We start from the raw sequence: 20,477 nt of genomic DNA, 5'->3' as shown, positions 1-20,477 counted from the left end.
TACAGTCACCAAATGACATATCGTACGATGAGCATCACAAAAATATGGAACTAGAGATGAATGTCTGTGAAGACAATGAATGACAAAATTAGGAATGAATACTTTAAATAAAAGTTAGGAATAAGACCAAAGGTAATAAGATTGAGATAATTTGGTCACATGCAATGAAGAAAAGGAACTAAATAGGTTTGATATATACGTCATCCTGATCCTCATTATCATCATCAAAGCATTTTATCCCAACTGATTTGGTCAACTACATGAATCCTATTATGTCACGCTACTCCGCCAAGGACCGTATCTTCAGTTAAACTATCGACGTTCAAGTCATTTCTTTTTACCTCCATGCTCACATGGTAATAGTTTTTTTTTTAAAAAATACCCATAGAACTAAAAATTAATCAAATGAAAACTCAAATGGACGAGACTACAGAGAACAATTGAGAGGGGAGCACAACCAAAAAAGTTAAATGTAAATGAATTAAGCGATCAAGAAAGATATTACCTATAAATTTGGAGTTAGGTGAATGTAGTAGAGTTGTATACCTCTATAGTTTTGTGAAATTTTTGTCCATGAAGTCAAGGAATGACATAATTAAAAATAAATAATTCAATGAAATTCATGAGTAACACTAATGAATAATAATATGAGGTAAAGTTGTCACACCCCAGACTCGATAACCGGACTCACAAGGAACCCGATGGCCGGTTTTAACCGCAACAGCCTCCGTAGTACCCCATTCTCGGCTCCTGAGGCAGGTTCCGATCCTGGGATCCTACAAGGAGGATTTTCATAGCAGTATAATCATTCCAATACGAGCATATCCAAGATTACATAAGTATATTTGAGAATAACAAAGGGCACACATCACAAAATCTACTAAGAATTTGAACTTTTACAAGTTTACAACAGGCCCAAAAGGACATACATCAGATAATAGGAAAAGAGAGAGAAATCAACAACACTGGAGTCCTCAAGCTCAACTCTACTCCACGCTCTACCTCTACGACGCCTGTCTAGGATCACCTACACGCATCAATCGTGCATAAGCTTATAGAAGCTTAGAGGGTGGTGAAAGTGTGTGTCAATGGTGCATAGAAGAATAGTAGGAGGTACAAGGAAAGAACATGCTCAATGAGAATATCACTAGCCTTACCAAGGCTTATCATGAATACCATGCAATGAGTACTGGACACCATACCAAGGCAATGAAGGGGCTTACACAGCCGATGCTAATGCGATGCAAGTAATGCCAGTGCTCATATCCAAACCATATATTAAGTACATTTTCAATCATAAGGAAATCACCGGGGTCCAATACACTACTGAATGACTGCCGCTCTACAGACCCCACATAGTCAAACGAGCGTAAGAGACCTCACGACACGCCTGTGGACAACCAATCACCAGCAAGGCCCGAGGGTAGAGGACCCATTTACGAGCTGGTCGAACTCAGCCTAGTAATGCCTCCTCACACCAGGCAGGTAAGGCCACACCCCTATCCAACTAACTACATGACAGTGGGAGTCGCGGCCAAACGGTATAAGGCCCTCGTGCGCTCATATATTCCACTCAGTCACGACGTTGGAGCAGATCCATGGTACCATGGAAGTTTTGAGAATTTCACTCATAGGCATCCTATACACCCAGTATGATCAAATAATATTTTTAGTTTCCACACATACGGTCATCCATGAACGTCCTTGTGGAGGCAAGGCCCTGATGAAGCAAGGGCGGTATCATCATAAAATGTGATGGCAATGCATGAGTCATACACACAAATCATCCACTAGCCACAGGCACACAATGTGCACGAGGGGAGAAACTTCATCCCTCAATGACCACCACACAATGCAATCAATTCATATAGATGATGCATATGGGTCACGAAATGTAAGTGGGCTACCTGTGGAATTATGGAATCCTCCATCCTAAGGAGGGTCAAGGTCTGGGCACGTAAATAGGTATTCTAAGAAGAAGAGAAATTCTCTAGTAGGGGCCCAGTAATTTGAGATGGCCCACATGCTAAGAGAGAGCCATGGCCTTAAAGAGGGACGGTCCTAACCAACCCAAGGTGGGCATTTAACCACCTATAAAGGCCTCTATGGGCCTACCTTAGGGCCACCAAGGAGGACATCCAACCTCAACTGGGTCCCAAAAAGGTAGCCCGCTACGCATATTATAAGAGATCTAAAATCTAAGCAATGTATAGTCTAGTAGGCCATACCCCAAGCCCAAATCATAGGCTATGAAGTGGATAGCCCATTTTCATTGTGGTGGGCCCAATGGATAGCCCATTTTCCTAACATATGTGAAATCCTTATATTTAACACAAGTAAGTTGGGCCTCACATCTCGGCCCAAGTATAGATTTATTATAATAAGCAAGCAAGGGCCCAACTACTTGAGTATTTGGCCCATAAGACCCATCACAATGGCAAGGTAAATATAGGACCTAAGGGCCCAATGGGCCTATCAAAAGTTCTAGCCCAACCAAGGCAATAAGGCCCATTAACTAGAAGACTAGCCCGAGAAGAATCCAAATGGAATGGGCCTTTAATCATACACTAATTAATCCCAAAAATAAAATTAAAATTGTAAGATAACTAACTTAAATTTTTCTTAGATCTAGTTGGCCATACTGCCCCAAAACAGACATTTATGGGGCAGCAACATTGGGCCCATTACTGAATTTCCAATCCACCCGCTTTCTGGGTTTGTTGGAGTCCAGCAAATAAATTGATTTATAGTATTTATTTTTTAATGACCCACACACATCACTATGGGTCCTACCAGATGAGGGGAATGCATAACACACACTAGAAGTGGGCCATGCTGCTGGAATATAGGCCCAGCAACAGCCGAAGGTAGGGGCATCCCATGGTGGTTAGTCCTACGGGCCTGGGTATTCGGCCCAAAACTGACCTAAATTGCAAGCCATACCACGGTCAGTACAGGAGCCCATTGGCCCTACAAATATTTATAGTGGTCCTTTCATAGGTGAGCCACACTTGCACAAAATTTCATGATTTTTTGATAACTAAAAGTATTTTAATTAATTTAAATAAAATAGTCTGTCTAGAAAATCAGACAGACCTGGACGTCCCAACATGGTGGGCCAGTCCGGCCTTTGCCACGGTGTGCATAGGAATATATTAGTCCCAAAAATATGTAGGTGAGTCCCACCATTGGTGGACCACCTCTCTGTAAATTTTCATGATTTAAGGATACCCATAAGTATTTTAATTAATTTGAATAATAGAATCTGTCTAGGGTGGAATATTGCTGGAATACAACTGTGCTGAATTTGGGCCATCCAATGGGTGGGTTCTAAGCCTCCAAAATTCCTGAAATTTGGATTCATGATCCCTCATCAAGCCTACAACAAGGTAGGACCTAAAAATATATCTCACCTTCTTATAAAGTATTTTTAAAACTTTGTTTTTCATGGGACTATGCTGCTGGACTGCACAGCAGAAATTTCTGGCACTCCAGTATGTTGGCCCACCCTTTTGGATGCCCAAATGGGGTCCATTGGATTTAAAATTTTGCAGGTAGGTCCTACCATGGGTGGGACACTCCCTTGAAAAATTTAAATTTTTTTTTGGATGGTAGAAATATTTTATTTAACTCCTGCAATTTATGGACAAATAGGTATTCTTGAAGAAATCTACCGCTAAAAAAATGTTGCTAGAAATGTGACTGTCCCTATGTTTGGGACCACATGGGGTGGGTTGGACCCACCCAAACCCTTGGAAAATTGGAAAAAAGGTGGCCCTACATCTGGACAACAAGTGGGGTCCACTGGGGTGGCCCACTTATTCCAGAAACTCAGGTAAAAATGCTCATTTCCAACTTATAGTGTTGCTGAACTGTCCAGAAATTTTTGGACAGTTAGCCCACTTTGGCCCATCCCATGGGTCTCAATCATGGGGGAAATTGTGTGAGCCCCATTCCACATCAAAGTGGGTCCATGCACTGCAAAATCTCTAAGAAAATTTGAGAGAAAAGGGCATGCAAACAGATCCAAACATTAGCTCAAAAGTCATGTTCCAACTGGGTCTGAATTATGGACAGCAACATATGCTATCCATATTTCAGCCCATATAAATAAATCCAAGGGTTTAATACCCTGATCCATTGAGTGGGGTCTACCGTGATGGGTTAGCAAAATTTCAGATCCATTAGTGCATTAAAATCTCCATGATAAATCAAGTTTAGAGGCCACACAACCCATGCATGCATGGTGGGCTTGGACGTCCCATCTCCCTGATGGATCTGAGATGTTGCTGACCTTCTTAGTGGGCCACACTACATTAGAAATAAATAGAAGTAAAAGGAGAGAAGGGGAGAGAGAAGGAGAAAGATCCGGCCATTGTTGGAAGTTCCCGCCACTAATGGACCTTCCATACTACAATCCATGCCATCCACATGTACATATGTTACATGCAAGCTATTATTCATCAAGAAAAGTTGTTGGAGGGTGGGGACACCTTTCCCTATTATGCATGCAAAGACCTAAATGGCCTATGAGTACTCGAATGAAAAGAAAGTATATCATGGTGAGTCCATGGAGAATGGCCCACCATGGAAGGAATGAGTAAGATCTAGGCCCATGACCTCCATCCTAGGAGCCGTGTAGGACCTCCACCATGGATTGGTGGGTCCTACATGCTTCTATTCATGTAACAAAAGGAAAGGGAGAAAGGGAAGAAGAAGAAACACCCACCTTAATGGATCCTACTCCAAAGTTACATCAATCTACTCTTCATGCTCCAAGGGACATGTTTCAATGGGTGAGATGGATTGTTGAAGGTTAGATGGGAGGGGATTAGAGGGAGAAGGGGCTGGATAGAAGGAGAAGGTGGGGACATGTGAAGGTGTTGCTAGGAGAAGAGAGAGAAAAGAGTAGAGAGAAATGAGAGGGAGAGAAGAGAAATTGCTAGAAAAGAGAGAGAGAGAGAGAGAGAGAGAGAGTCATCGGGAGTTCTCTCTCCTAAGATAGGCAAATCCATCATGAAACTAGGGTGATATAAACAATGTCATCATAGACTCATAGGCTTGGGGTAGGGATGTGTAGTGTGTGGGTAGTGGGTGGTGTAGTGGATGGGGTGTAGGTAGTGTGTGGGTGGTGTGTGTTGGAATTTGCATAAAAGTGGGTGGCCATCTTAAAAAACATGTCCTCTACACTAGGTGGGCCACATGATCATGATCAAGGGCTAGAAATGAAAAGCCTACATATTATGATCTACACGTCAGATGGACGCACAAGACATGGCATCGGAACCGCAACGACGAAGCGGACAACACGGCATAGGCCTCGGCTCGATCCGAGTCGGGTCTACGTGACCGGACTCAAGGATAATCACAAACACAATCCGAGGGTCGCGGGTCACCGAAATTCGACCGGTAGGACCGCGGGACCACAAGAAATGAAATGCATACTAACACACACACATGCACATATGCAAACTCAGGTCAGGTCTTACAAAAGTCGACCGGGATGATTTTCAAATATAAAAACAAAAAAGAAAAGAAAATAAATGGCAAAAGTGTAAATAAAAGGCCTTTAGGTACGTGGGTGGAGGTAGTAACAAAAGATTTAAGCTTTGATAATGTTAGTTGTTTAAGTTGAAGGTTACAAAAGGGCAAATAAAAGGCCTAATGGGACATAAGTGGTGGTATTAACAAAAGATTTAAGAACATATATAGTTTAACTGATAATACAGTTTACTATTGAGTTAGTACAAGTTAAAAGTTTTAAACGAACAAGCGATAGTCTTAAAAGTACATGCATGGAGCGAAGGATATTGCTTGTAAGATTTAGAACATGGTGAATAAAGTGGAGATGTGTTCCTCTGGAATTTTGTTCATTTACCTCAAGTACCTTTTTAAACCACTCATCGGATAAACCCAACTAGGAAGAAGTGATTGAGAAAGATGTTTCTTTTAGATTTAGTGCATAGCGAATAAAGTGTAGATGTGGTAGTCTGAAATTTTATAAAATTACCTTATACTAATAAAATTGAAAGAGAAATTTTATATGATAGGTAGAAGACCGGTCATGACTCATGGGTCAAATTTTTGGACAGTTGAGGAATAACAAATTCATAGGATGAGCAGTGTTGCTAAATCAAATAAAATCACATAAGTCATGACCCTGTGTTGATTGCTTATTCGATCACTAAAGATGATGATTTTAAAATATAAAAAAAAATTGAAAAAATGGTTAATAAAGGAAAAAAAATCTAAAATTTTTTGAAAACTATCTAATTACTATGTATTAGAACAGTCGTGATATATGGGTTAAAAATTTTACAGTCACCAAACGACATATCGTACGATGAGCATCACAAAAATGAGGAACCATAGATGAATGTGTGGGAAGACAATGAATGACAAAATTAGGAATGAATACTTTAAATAAAAGTTAGGAATTACACCAAAAGTAATGAGATTGAGATAATTTGGCCACGTGCAATGAAGATAAGGAACTAAACAGGTTTGAAGGAGTTGATTGGTTGGTTAAAGGTTAAAAAGGGTGTATGTTCAAATAGAAGATTTAAGCGCTAACAGTTTAGTTGATGATACAACCTGGATGGATTAGAGGGACATAACATAATTGTGAAGCTTAAATTAGTTGGGATAGTGCTTAGATGATGATGATGATATACATACATACGTCATCCTCATCCTCATCATCATCATCAAAGCATTTTATCCTAACTGATTTGGTCAACTACATGACTCCCATTATGTCACGCTACTCCGCCAAGGACCATATCTTCAGTTAAACTATCGGCGTTCAAGTCATTTCTTTCTACCACCACTCTCACATGGAAATAGTTTTTTTATTTTTAAATACACATAGAACTAAAAATTAATTCAAATGGAAACTCAAATGGACGAGGCCACAGAGAACAATTGATAGGGGGAGCACAACCAAAAAAGTTAAATGTAGACAAATTGAGCGATCGAGAAAGATATTACATATAAATTTATAGTTAGGTGGATGTGGTAGAGTTGTATACCTCTATAGTTTTGTGAAATATGTGTCGAAGTGGAGGTAGTAACAAAAGATTTAAGCTTTGATAGTGTTAGTTGGTTTAAGTAAAAGGTCGTAAAAGGCCAAATAAAAGGCCTAATGAGGCATGGGTGGGGGTATTAACAAAAGAGTTGATAACATATATAGTTTAACTGAGAATACAGTTTAGTAATGAGTTAGTACAAGTTAAAAGTTTTAAACGAGCAAGTGATAGTCTTAAAAGGACATGTATGGAACTAAGGATATTGCTTGTAAGATTTAGAACATGGTGAATAAAGTGGAGGTGTTCCTCTGGAATTTTGTTAGTTTACCTTAATTACCTTTTTAAACCACTCATTGGATAAACCCAAACAGGATGAAGTGATTGAGAAAGACGTTTCTTATAGATTTAGTACATACCGAATAAAGTGTAGATGTGGCCGTCTGAAATTTTGTAAAATTACTTTATACTAACAAAACTAAAAGAGAAATTTTATACGATAGGTAGAAGAGCGGTCATGAGTCATGGGGAAAATTGTTGGACATTTGAGGAATAACAAATTCATAAGATGAGCAGTGTTGATAAATCAAATAAAATCAAATAAGCCATAACCCTAGGTTGATTACTTATGCGATCACTAAAGCGGTGATGATTTTTTTTAATTATAATTTGAAAAAATGGTTAATAAAGGAAAAAAAATCTAATATTTTTTGAAAACTGTCTAATTACTATGCATTAGAATAGTCGTGATACATGGGTTAAAAATTTTTACAGTCATCAAACGACATATCCATATAATGAGCATCACAAAAATGAGGAACAAGAGATGAATGTGTTGGAAGACGATGAATGACAAAATTAGGAATGAATCCATTAAATAAAAGTTAGGAGTAACACCAAAGGTAATAAGATAGAGATGATTTGGCCATACGCAATGAAGATAAGGAACTAAACGGGTTTGAAAGAATTGATTGGTAGGTTGAAGGCTAAAAATGGTGGATGTTCTAACAGAAGATTTAAGCACTAACGGTTTAGTTGATGATACAACCTGGATGGATTGGAGGGACATAACATAATTGTAAAGCTTATATTAGTTGGGATAGTACTTAAATGATGATGATGATATACATACATACGTCATCCTCATCCTCATTATCATAATCAAAGCATTTTATCCCAACTGATTTGGTCTACTACATGAATCCTATTATGTCACGCTACTCCGCCAAGGACAATATCTTCAGTTAAACTATCGGCGTTTAAGTCATTTCTTTTTACCTCCACGCTCACATGGTAATAGTTTTTAAAAAAAAAATTAATACACATAGAACTAAAAATTAATCCAAATAGAAACTCAAATCAACGAGACCACAGAGAACAATTCAAAGGGGGAGCACAACCAAAAAAGTTAAATGTAGACAAATTAAGCGATCGAGAAAGATATTACGTATAAATTTATAGCTACGTGAATGTACTAGAGTTGTATATCTCTATAGTTTTATAAAATTTCTGTCCAAGTAGACACAAAATGACATAAATAAAAACAAATAATTCAACGAAAGTCATGAGTAACAATAATGAATAATACTATGAGGTAAAGTCGACCGGGATGATTTTCAAATGTAAAAATTTTTTTTTTTTAAAAAAGAAAATAAAGAGCAAAATTGCAAATAAAAGGCCTTAGGTACATGGGTGGAGGTAGTAACAAAAGATTTAAGCTTTGATTGTGTTAGTTGGTTTACGTTGAAGGTCGTAAGAGGGAAAATAAAAGGCCTAGTGGGACATGGGTGGTGGTATTAACAAAAGATTTAAGAACATATATAGTTTAACTAAGAATACAGTTTGGTGGTGAGTTAGCACAATTTAAAAGTTTTAAATGAACAAGCAATAGTCTTAAAAAGGACATGCATGGAGCGAAGGATATTGCTTGTAAGATTTAGAACATGGTGAATAAAGTGGAGATGTGTTCCTCTGAAATTTTGTTCAATTACCTAAAGTACCATTTTAAACCACTCATCAGATAAACCCGACCAGGATGAAGTGATTGAGAAAAATGTTTCTTATAGATTTAGTGCATAGCGAATAAAGTGTAGATGTGGCAATTTGAAATTTTGTAAATTTACCTTATACTAATAAAACTGAAAGAGAAATTTTATATGATAGGTAGAAGACCGGTCATGACTTATGGGTCAGATTGGACATATGTGGAATAACAAATTCATAGGATGAGCAATGTTGTTAAATCAAATAAAATCACATAAGCCATAACCATGGGTTGATTGCTTATGCGATCACTAAAGCTGATGATTTTTTTAATTAAAATTTGAAAAAATTGTTAATAAAGGAAAAAAAAATCTGAATTTTTTTAATACTAACTAATTACTATTTATTAGAATAGTCGTGATACATGGGTTAAAAAATTTTATAGTCACCAAACGACATATACGATGAGCATCACAAAAATGAGGAAGCAAAGATGAATGTGTGGGAAGACAATGAATAACAAAATTAGGAATGAATCCTTTAAATAAAAGTTAGGAGTAACACCAAAGGTAGATTGCGATGATTTGGCCACGTGCAATGAAGATAAGGAATTAAACAGGTTTGAAGGAGTTGATTAGTTGGTTGAAGGGTAAAAAGGGTGGATGTTCTAACAGAAGATTTAAGCACTAACAATTTAGTTGATGATACAACCTAGATAGATTGGAGGGACATAACATAATTATAAAGCTTAGATTAGTTGGGATAGTGCTTAGATGACGATGATGATATACACACATACGTCATCCTCATCCTCATTATCATCATCGAAGCACTCTCCCAACTGATTTGGTCAACTACATGAATCTTATTATGTCACGCTACTCCGCCAAGGAACATATCTTCCATTAAACTATTAGCGTTCAAGTCATTTCTTTCTACTTCCACACTCACATGGTAATAGTTTTTTTTTTATTTTTAAATACCCATAAAACTAAAAATTAATCCAAATGGAAACTCAAATGGACGAGACCACAAAGAACAATTGAAAGGGGAAGCACAACCAAAAAAGTTAAATGTAGACAAATTAAGCGATCGAGAAAGATATTACGTATAAATTTATAGCTAGGTGAATGTACTAGAGTTGTATACCTCTATAGTTTGGTAAAATTTCTGTCTAAGGACCATATCTTCAGTTAAACTATCGGCGTTCAAGTCATTTCTTTCTACCTCCACGCTCACATGGTAATAGTTTTTTTTTATTTTTAAATGCCCATAGAACTAAAAATTTATCCAAATGGAAACTCAAATGGACGAGACCACCGAGAACAATTGAGAGGGGGAGCACAACCAAAAAAGTTAAATGTAGACAAATTATGCGATCGAGAAAGATATTACGTATAAATTTATAGCTAGGTGAATGTAGTAGAGTTGTATACCTCTATAGTTTTGTGAAATTTCAGTCCAAGAAGACAAGGAATGACGTAACTAAAAACAAATAATTCAACGAAAGTCATGAGTAACTCTAATGAATAATAATATGAGGTAAAGTCGACCGGGATGTTTAATGTAAAAACAAAAAAGAAAAGAAATTAAAGGGCAAAAGTGTAAATAAAATGCCTTTAGGTACATGGGTGGAGGTAGTAATAAAAGATTTAAGCTTTGATAGTGTTAGGTGGTTTAAGTTGAGGTCGAGCTGTGTGGGCCCCACCGTCATGTGTATCAAACATCCTACCCATTCAGCTTGATGCACCATTCCATGGTGGGCTACAGGCTTAAAAATCAAGTCAATCCATGACTTGGGTGGGCCACACCACATACCATAGTTGAGAGAGGCTACCCTCCCATTAAAACATTCATAATCATTTGTTGGGCCCACTGAGATGTGGTTCACAAATCCACCCCATTCATTGTGTGTGTCCCACTGGGATAAGGGGTCAGACCAAGTTTTAGCTACATCCAAAACTTAGGCGGGCCCCACCAAGTGCTTTTATATATTTTAGGCATGTCTTCTAATGGTTTTAGATGGTATAGCCCACCTGTCCATATACGGCTGATTTTCGAGATATCCCATAACCAAAAGGGGACCCATCAAATTCACGGTGTTGATGTTTGACACGCATCTCGGTGGGGCCCACACAGCTCGACTTCATGGGAAGTTCCCATGAGGTCAACCTTATAGTACCATTTCCCTATATATAATACATATATGTATATGTGTGTGTGTGTACACACACATTGAGTCTTCAACATGAACCAAGTCCTTCAAACCCATTCAGTTCCATATCTTCGTTGCACATGACAAAACAATCTCAATCTTATTACCTTTAGTGTTACGCCTAACTTTCCTTGAAAGCATTCATTCTTAATTTTGTCATTGTCTTCCCACACACCAATCTCATGTTCCTCATCTTCGCGATGCTCATCGTATGAATATGTCATTAGGTGATTGTCCAAAATTTTAACCAGTTTATCATGACTATTCGCCTTCAACATGAACCAAGTCCTTCAAACCCATTCAGTTCCTTATCTTCGTTACATATGATAAAAAAATCTCAATCTTATTACCTTTGGTGTTACGCCTAACTTTCCTTGAAAGCATTCATTCTTAATTTTCTCCTTGTCTTGCCACACACCAATCTCATGTTCCTCATTTTCGCAATGCTCATTGTATGAATATGTCATTAGTTGATTGTCCAAAATTTTAACCAGTGTATCATGACTATTCTTATACGTCTCCACAAGCAGCATCTTTCTCAATCGTTTTATCCTATTCGAGCTTATCCGACGAGTGGCTTAAAAAGTTAAGGCAATTTCAAAAAATTCTAGAGGCACACATCTACACTTTATTCACCATGCTCTAAATCTTACAAGCAATATCCTTCACTCCATTCATGTCCTTTCAAGAATATCGCTTGCTCATTTAAAACCTTTAACTTTATACTAACTCACTCCTAAACATGTCTTCAATTAAGCCATATATGTGGTTGTTTCGACCAGAAACGAAATGCATTTGATTCAGAGAATTATCTCAATTAATAATGACAAAAAGAAAGAACTAAGAACAATCATCGAATTTATTCATTCTGAGTTCTGTACATCCTTTTGATCCTCTGATTCCGGGATTGAATTTCTAGAAATGTAGAAGTATAAGTATCGAATAAGTTCAAATATGAATTTCAGCAGCATTCCAGCTCATATCAGTCATGTCCCCAGGGGAGATGAGTTGTGTGGGCCTTCCATGCTCTTCATCCCTCATTAACATGATAAAGGAGTTCGGGATCCCTTTGAAACATCTGAATCGGCTTTAAGACTTGAGAAAATGTAACATAGTGTTGCCTCAAAAGAGTACTCGCATAACTCCTCCATGAGTTGCGCGGGCCGAGGAGTTACGTGGGCCCGCGCAACTTGCCAGGAGAACTACGGCCTGGCCTTTTGAAGCTCTACACTCTCTCCCTCTCCATCTCCAGCACCTGTCAAAGGCACTGGTCTTCCAAACATCCGATCATGAGAATGAGGGGGTAAGGGGGTATTTATAGGCTTCTGCACATGTGGGCCCACGAATCCCATGCTATGAACCCCACTTTGCACCTTCTATCCAACTGTCTCTGAGGAGAGTAGCGCGGGTTAGCACAATTATGATGAGTTACGCAATCCCACACAACTCCCGGTCCGCGCAACTCCTGATCTGCATAACTTGTGATCCGCACAACTTGACTTCTCTTTCACTTTAATCTTCGACCTTCCTTCTTTGATTCCTTTCCTTAACCAAATTTTATGCTCTAACAAATTTCCCCTTGATCCAAGATTTGACCACTCATCAGGTCAATTTAAAGGATTAAAATCATTTGCCTGTGAGCAAACTTACGCGGCTCCACACAACTCCTTCTGCACAACTCACAATCGGGTCCCGTCAGCTATAAATACCGAACTCACAATTAGGAATCAAGCTCAAATGAATTACAACTAAAGGATGACTGGACAATCATGCTCGAATGGAAGACTTGAATGCTCATGCTCGAACAAAAAACTGAATGATCGCGCTCAAACAGAAGACTGAATGCCCCCAGTCAGAAGCACTGAGTGAATGGTTCAATAGGGAGGATAAAGCAGTACTGAAAGTACTCTGTCTTCATAGCGGTTAATTAAATAGAATGCCTTTCTACAAACAGAGCTACAATTACATCCTCCACAGTTTTAACTCCCTTATTCGCACAATTCTCTTTTCATCAAAACTTGTCACTGTAACAACTGTGGTGATCCATCTTTAAGTAACTTGATCAGAGAACTGTCTTTCAATGCTGATCCTGCTACAACAATCTCTTTGATCAACTCCAGCGAGTCTTTCTTTGAACTCCGTGGCTAGGGAATTGTTCTTTAATGCTGCTCCTATTGCAACAATCTCTTCGATTGTCTCCTTTATTCATAGTCTGAATAATCTAAGATTTCGAATGGTAATCTTTCCTGCCAAATTAATCGGAATTAGTATCTCAAGATATCATAATTTTCTAATTTTGTTTCAATTAAGTATTGATAATTGTGAAATAAATCGAAAGCTTTTAGAATAATTGTAATATTTGTAATATGACAATGATTTAGTCATTCCATCTCTGTGCTTGTCAGTGTGCTTTGCATTGCATTTGTTGCAATCTTTGCTCATTTTATCATGCTTTCAGAGATGTCATTTCCGGCTCTAAAAGTTCAACCGATGAGTCTTTTCTAGCTTGCACTCCTTGGCATTTCTTCATAGGCTGGTTAGGAGTATATTTTCCTTAGACCTCTACTGTTTCAGAAAAATAGAGAACACTTATTTTCATTTGCTAGCTTTTTGGAGGATATAGAAGTTATCGACAATGATTCTATCTCTTTCAGTGAACATTCGTTCCTTGTCTTCATCAGGTCCATTACTCTTCCATTGAAAGAAGGTAATAAGTTCTGGTGAGAACCATATTATCCCAGCTGATCATATAACTAGAGAAAAAATTTAATGTCAATACTAGATCTCGCTTCATAATTCCTGGCTATAACTTTCCAGTCCATACTTCTTATTGCTGGATGCGTTGGTGTGCCCAGTAGACTATGCTATACATATTCTTCCGCCGCATGTAAGAAATTATGAAAAAGACCAAGGTATAGGTTACTTTGAAGAGACAGATTATCCGCATGTAAGAAATTATCCGAAAGACCAAGGTATAGGTTACTTTGAAGAGACAAATTATTCTCCCCCTGTCTAGGTCAGTTTTGCATAAAGATTTCTTTGGAAGATAATACTTACAAAGCAAAGCATGTTGCTACTCTTGAAAGATGGATGGCACTCAGCGTTCCTTTAAGGAATTGAAAGAATATATTGAGTCATCAAGCCGTCCGGAAGAAAATAATAATTCTTTGCTTTTTTATTCTCTGCCATCTTTGAGGATTATGCGAGATCATATTTCTTCATCGTTAGGAAGGCAAAAGACAGAAAGACCCGCGGCTCTTGTCGAAAGGATAAATATACTTTTGTTTAAACACATTTTGACTGGACATGACTTGACATGACTGGACTTGACTTGACTGGACTGAACCTGACTTGACTAAACTTGATTGGACAAAACCTGACTTGACTAAACTTGACTGGACTAGACCTGACTGGACTGGACACTTTCACATAGTTTAAGCTCTTAAGTAGTTGGAGCGATCACAGTTTAAGCTCGTAAGTAGTTGGAGCGATCACAATTTAGACTCATAAGTAGTTGGAGTTAGTCTTACACGAATAGCCATTGTAAGTCTCTAGGGTTCGCAGGGCTTATTGTGGCTGTTGAATTAATCGACATGGAGTGCATACGTACTCCTCATGGCCTAACCACTACCGATAATTATCGTACGACTCGGATTCACCGAACGTATCCGTCGTAGCTAAAACAGTTCGACCACCGAACATAAACCATTACCAATTGCCTGGACTACATCGTAGCCCCAATCATGCTCCAAAGCAATAGCATTCACATGTGATAGTTAAAGACAACATGTGACAACCAATCCAAATATAAACTCATTTAAGCATTTTAACAAACACATAGTGTACATGTCAACATACATAGGCATTTCAACCATAAAGCACGTAATAGCGATATAGATTACATGAAGGAAACTGTAACTATAGATAAGGTAATTGAGAATCACATCTCAACACCCTAATTAAATACACTTCAACAAGCATTTTCTCATTCAGGCATTTTATCAAACACTTAGACTACACATATCAACATACATGTATTAAAGTAGTTATAATAGGTATTATAGCAAATCCTTTCACAAGGATTTGCCATACGTACGACAATCATATATTCTCAATCGATAATCATGGCAAGCACAAATCCTAATTCCATATTCATTCACATAAGAGTAGAACACAAAAGAAGATATCTTATTCCAGAGATTTTGAATTCTTTACATTCTAAGTTGTAGTTTGGCACAAGCTCTTAATTACATTATGTAGAATATCCTTGATTAAAAGGAAAAAAATCTATGTCTACAGGGGATTGCGTTTTAAAAGGAGGTTGCTTGAACCATGCTAAACTAATTGCTCAAATCGCACCACCTCTGGTTGGTCAAGTGGCTCGGGGTTCTGCTTATGGTGTTGGCCCATTTTATCCAAGTTCTGGGCAGGGAAAGCATTGAGCCTCTGATCAAGCGATGCATCTCTGAGGTCTGCCTCTAGGACAGAGACTTTTAGAAGACCAGCTATGACTTTGAGCTCGATCAGCATCAACCCACAAGCAAGCCACTGGGCTCAGTCCACAAGTGAGCCAGTGAGCCCAACCCTAGCACTCAAGTAGGCCACTGACCTACTATAAGTGGTGGAGGTTTTTAACAACTGGTAATCATTTCGCGAACAGCAGGATACTCATATCATTGTAATCCATGAGACATTTTCCGTTACGAGAAGGGGGTTCGTTGGCCGCTACGTCCACCACACGGGAAGAAATAGTTGTGGCGGGGAATACATGGCCACCACAGGAGAGACCTTAGCCACTACGAGAAGGGGGTTCGTTGCCGTGGGAGGGCCATGACCATCACACCATGGGACTTAACATCAAGAGGTAATAAGATGAAGAAAAGAATATTTAGATTATTTCTACCTCGTGTAACTAAAAAAAATTGCACTAGCACTACACCAAATATGTCATTTAGGCACGGTAATGATTTTGGTTCTGGAATGGCTTAATACCGTTCCAAATTTGGAGTCGTTCCAGGAAAAAAAGCCCTAATTCCAATTGTAGGCACACCCAATCTCTCTCTCATGTTCCCTCACTCCCTCCCTCTCGATCTCTCCCTATCTCTCTCGATCTCTCTCCCACTCCCACTCGATCTCTCTACCTCTCTCTCTCTCTCTCCCTCTCTTCCGCTCCCTCATAAAAGGCTAGGCAGCCACTTCTACTTCATCACAGGGTTGGATAACCCTAGCCTCTGTGACCCCGCTGCATCTTCCCCACCATCGACAGAAACCTATCCTGACTGAACAAAGTAGCCATCACTGCTGCCCATTGGGTTTTCCAGTCATCAGCCATGGTTGTCGCTAATTCCAGTGCAAGGTTTTTTTTAATCTGATTGTGAGGATGGGATCGCCATTAATGGTGGTCGACAAGCAGGGGAAGAGGCGGATTGCCACTATAAGCCATGGCAGATCTGAGTTTCATTGTGAGTCTTAGGGCCATCCATGGCTGCTTACACCGAAATCCGATGTCGCATATGGAGGTGAGTTCTGCTATTAATGGCTATTGGAGGTGCTAAGAAGAGGAAGATGGCCCGTTGGAGTGCCACCGTCAATGGCTACAAGGTCCGACAACCATGGCTCCAATCGAACCTGGCTTCGATTGGAATGGCGAACCCAGTAGCAGCGGTTACTGCTGCCAGCCCCGAATGGCGTGGTGACAGAAGATGGGTTGTTGATCAATTTTCCCCAATCAAACCCACAATAGTAACGCCAGCAAATAAGTTTTTTCCCCAATCTATGTAGCATTTGGGCTAGGCCCCTTCCTCCAGGTAATCCCTGTTGCATCATCTCCTGTGTTTCCTCTTCATTAGCTCTATTTAAAGTTGGAGTGTTGCAGCTTGACAATTTAGAGCAATATAGCATGTAGGATTTTATTGATGGTGTGTCTGGATGCATTTAGTGGGTTTAGGTGTTTTTGTATAGAGCTAGTGGGATGTTGTTGAACTAGCTAATCATCATTCACTTCATAAGGGATCATAGGCTCAAATATTCGGTGTCATTTAAAGTGCAATATATTGGAAATGATGTCAATTGATGAATGTTTTTTATACAAGCTATGGACAGTCTTTTATCAGATTTTTTGCTCTGCATATGCTGAAGGGTACTCTAGTCTCCTTGCTATGGCCCAGTCTTCTCTTTACCATTGGAAAGGTTTGGATTTTCTTGATCTACCCATTGGTTTTCAATTTTTGGAATGTTACATGACTTCTTGTTAATTTGTTTTGGTTGGATTGTGAATGGAATATGTCTATTTTTTTTTTTGTTGGAAGAGGTCCCTCATCATATATAGATCTCATGTGTGGGACTTGGCTCATGTCCTTCCCTTAACAGGTGGTCTCTATGAAATTACAGGTGGTTTCTTTCCCTAATTTATCATTACTCTTGCTGAAAAGATGATGTGGTGTCTCATGTCCATAACCAGTGCATATCATTCCCTACCATAATTAAGGCATAATGGCCAATTTGACACTGTGGTTATCTATGTTATATGCATCTCCAATGAGCACATCAATGGGAAACCTCAAAAGCAATCATTTTGCTAACATGTCTAGCTAAATTATTTTTTGCATCGATCATTTTTTCCTATTAGTGAATTTTATTGTTGCATTGTTCTCATTCAGATGGGATTGCAATTGCTGGATGTATTAGCTATAAATTGTACTTCACTTATGGCCATCAAGAGTTTTATTTTATTGTGGGACTCATTATCTAATTGTGGATTATATGGTTGGGCATTTTCTTGTATGGGTCGATGACGGTTTTGTAATGGCTCGAAAGAGGACCTGAAGATTGTTGACATTTGGATATGAGAATGGGAGTATAGGACAAATTGTCATCTTTTGGATCTGCCTTGGAACATATTGAAGGGGATTGAAAAGTTCTTAGTGGGACAAAGGTCTCTAGGCTAATGCATGTAGATTGAAGTTGGATACCAAGAAGAGAAAGGTAAAGATTGATTCATTCCAGCATACAAAGAAAATCAAGCTGACAAGAGCATACTATTAGGAATCCGAACACACGGCAACAGGTTCTCTCTGGAGGATTGCTTTTTATAATTGAATCTTTAAAGAAGAAATGTCATTCTATTGAAGTCTCATTAGTAGGGTGTTGTCCTGCAGATTTGTAGACTTGATGCAAGGATCAGGTAGAACCTTGTTGCCATGCAGCAGTCGGAACGTGAGCTCGAGGCCATGTCTTCCTTTGATTATAGGGAAATTATGTTCTTCCTCATCAGGCCATTATGGAGGGTCTGTACTGAATTTAGTTTAACGGTTTTCTATTATCTGTTCCAGTTGTTGAGCATTTCATGTTGAGTTTGAGTTTAAATGATCTGGTCCACCTGGTTTAAAATTACTTGTTTGGATAGTCCTAAAAGGTTGTTGCTTTCTCTTGCTTGATTTGTTATGGATTCTGATCGATGGGGCAAGGTGGCCCACCTCGAGATGTGGAGTGTGAGAGGCCACGGCTTGTTTTGGATCCGCCAAGGGTTGAAGGTGGAGGATCTACAAATGAGCCTGGAAGGACTCGATCGAGCACATTCAGTGCAGGCCATTCGAGGGAGGAGGTTTTAGCTAAGAAAGGGCTAGATTGGAGGAAGGTGGATTCGGAGATTGAGGTTACTGAACCCTGGTTAATTTCTATACACTTGCTCTCAACAATATTGATTTATCTTTTTCATTTTCTTTTTCTTTTTTTCTTTTTTATTTCAGTAACAAGTCATGCCTTTAACCAGATATTGTCTCCTGTTTTTGTACATGTACATTGTTAAGTAAGATACAAATGTTGGTAATGGATGATGTAATGACACAGGTACAAGAATGTCTTCCTTTCTTATTTGCATTTTTACTGATAAAAGATGTTACTTCATAACATCTGTCTCTTTCTTTTTCTTTCTTTTTTTTTTCTTTATTTTCATTTTGTTTTTCATTTTACTACAGTCTAGATCCCAATGCTGTTGACAGTAGTACAGGACCCCCAAAATCCAAATAGAAATGCAAAACTTAAATTCTCAAACACCAAGTCAGTCTCAGGTATTGGCAATTATTGATCTTTTAACAAAAAAAAGTTTCATATTCTCCCGATACATATTAATAATATCTATTAATATGTTCCATGGCAAATTAATCTAGGCCATCCATCTTGTTTTGACTCACCTAAGATGGATGGCTGCACAAAACCATGTAAGACAAACAATTCTAGTGGTTGATTATCCTACTTGAAAATGAGCCTGTTGACTATTTTTTCTTTATGAACGGCGAGTTAGACAAATAAGATTGTCTTGAATGGACTATATGATCCATCCGTTCTACCACTCATGTCCCATCTTGAATGGACAAAGTAATGGATGTGAGGCTTGGTAATAAAATTCAACTTTTTTAATTTTCTTCTTGTGATTGGTATCATTCTTTGGGAAAAACTTATTTAAACTATTTTCCCATTGCAAGGGCCATGGTGAAACTAGCACCAGGATTGCAATACACCAGCAAGCTGATTTAGGTGTAGAAGGTATATATTTTGAATGCTTTAAATTCTTGCTATGAAAATCTACTGCTAGCTTTCTCCATATGCCATAAATGAATGCTGAACCCTGAATCTCTCATGTACCAGAAATGAATTTTGTGTATGGATGTGTTTATTCTTATTTAATGAGTGGTGTAGGTTTTTGCCCCATTTGCTCTGCTTCAGGAATCTCATGAAACTTCGGTTAAGGTGGATCATTTACCTTATGGAATAGTTGAAGCGAGTTCTGATTTGGAATTGAAGCCTCTATGATTGACAAGTGGTGAGAAGTTAAAGGTTAGTATGTGGACCACATGCAATGGAAGAGAGTCTCTGTTTACTTTCTCTATTTGGTTCTACATCGAAATTGCCTCATGTCTTCAGTACAAAAAAATAAAAATAAAATAAGAGTTTAGAGTAGATGATATCTATTTGATAATTTAGAAAAGATGCGAACTATGTTCACTTATTTTGATTCCTTTTAATATCGCAGGTTAATATGTTGAAGACAACTAAATAATGGACGGTACAAAATAAGATATTTCCGTAAGGTTTCCTTAAGGGCTCCCTTACATTTCCCCTAGGACGTGCAGAATGAGAATTGATTCATGATAAACAGTTCTCTAGATTTTTCTTTATGAATGAGTGAATATTATTTAGGAAAAAAAAAGCCAATTTGACACAAGGCTCCATCTTTTGCCAATTTGTTCACTCAT

General features: G+C 38.4%; 1 long non-coding RNA gene across 1 annotated transcript; it reads left to right on the top strand.

Moving 5' to 3' along the window:
* The first annotated feature begins 17,824 nt into the window (after positions 1-17,824).
* Positions 17,825-19,131, top strand: LOC131255397 (uncharacterized). Its single transcript, XR_009176000.1, has 2 exons — positions 17,825-18,289; positions 18,381-19,131. It is a non-coding gene; the product is annotated as an uncharacterized LOC131255397 (long non-coding RNA).
* The last annotated feature ends 1,346 nt before the right edge of the window (positions 19,132-20,477 follow it).

This window comes from Magnolia sinica, chromosome 9 (genome assembly GCF_029962835.1).
Source record: "Magnolia sinica isolate HGM2019 chromosome 9, MsV1, whole genome shotgun sequence".
NCBI lineage: Eukaryota > Viridiplantae > Streptophyta > Magnoliopsida > Magnoliales > Magnoliaceae > Magnolia > Magnolia sinica.
This window is presented reverse-complemented; position numbering and strand designations above follow the sequence as displayed.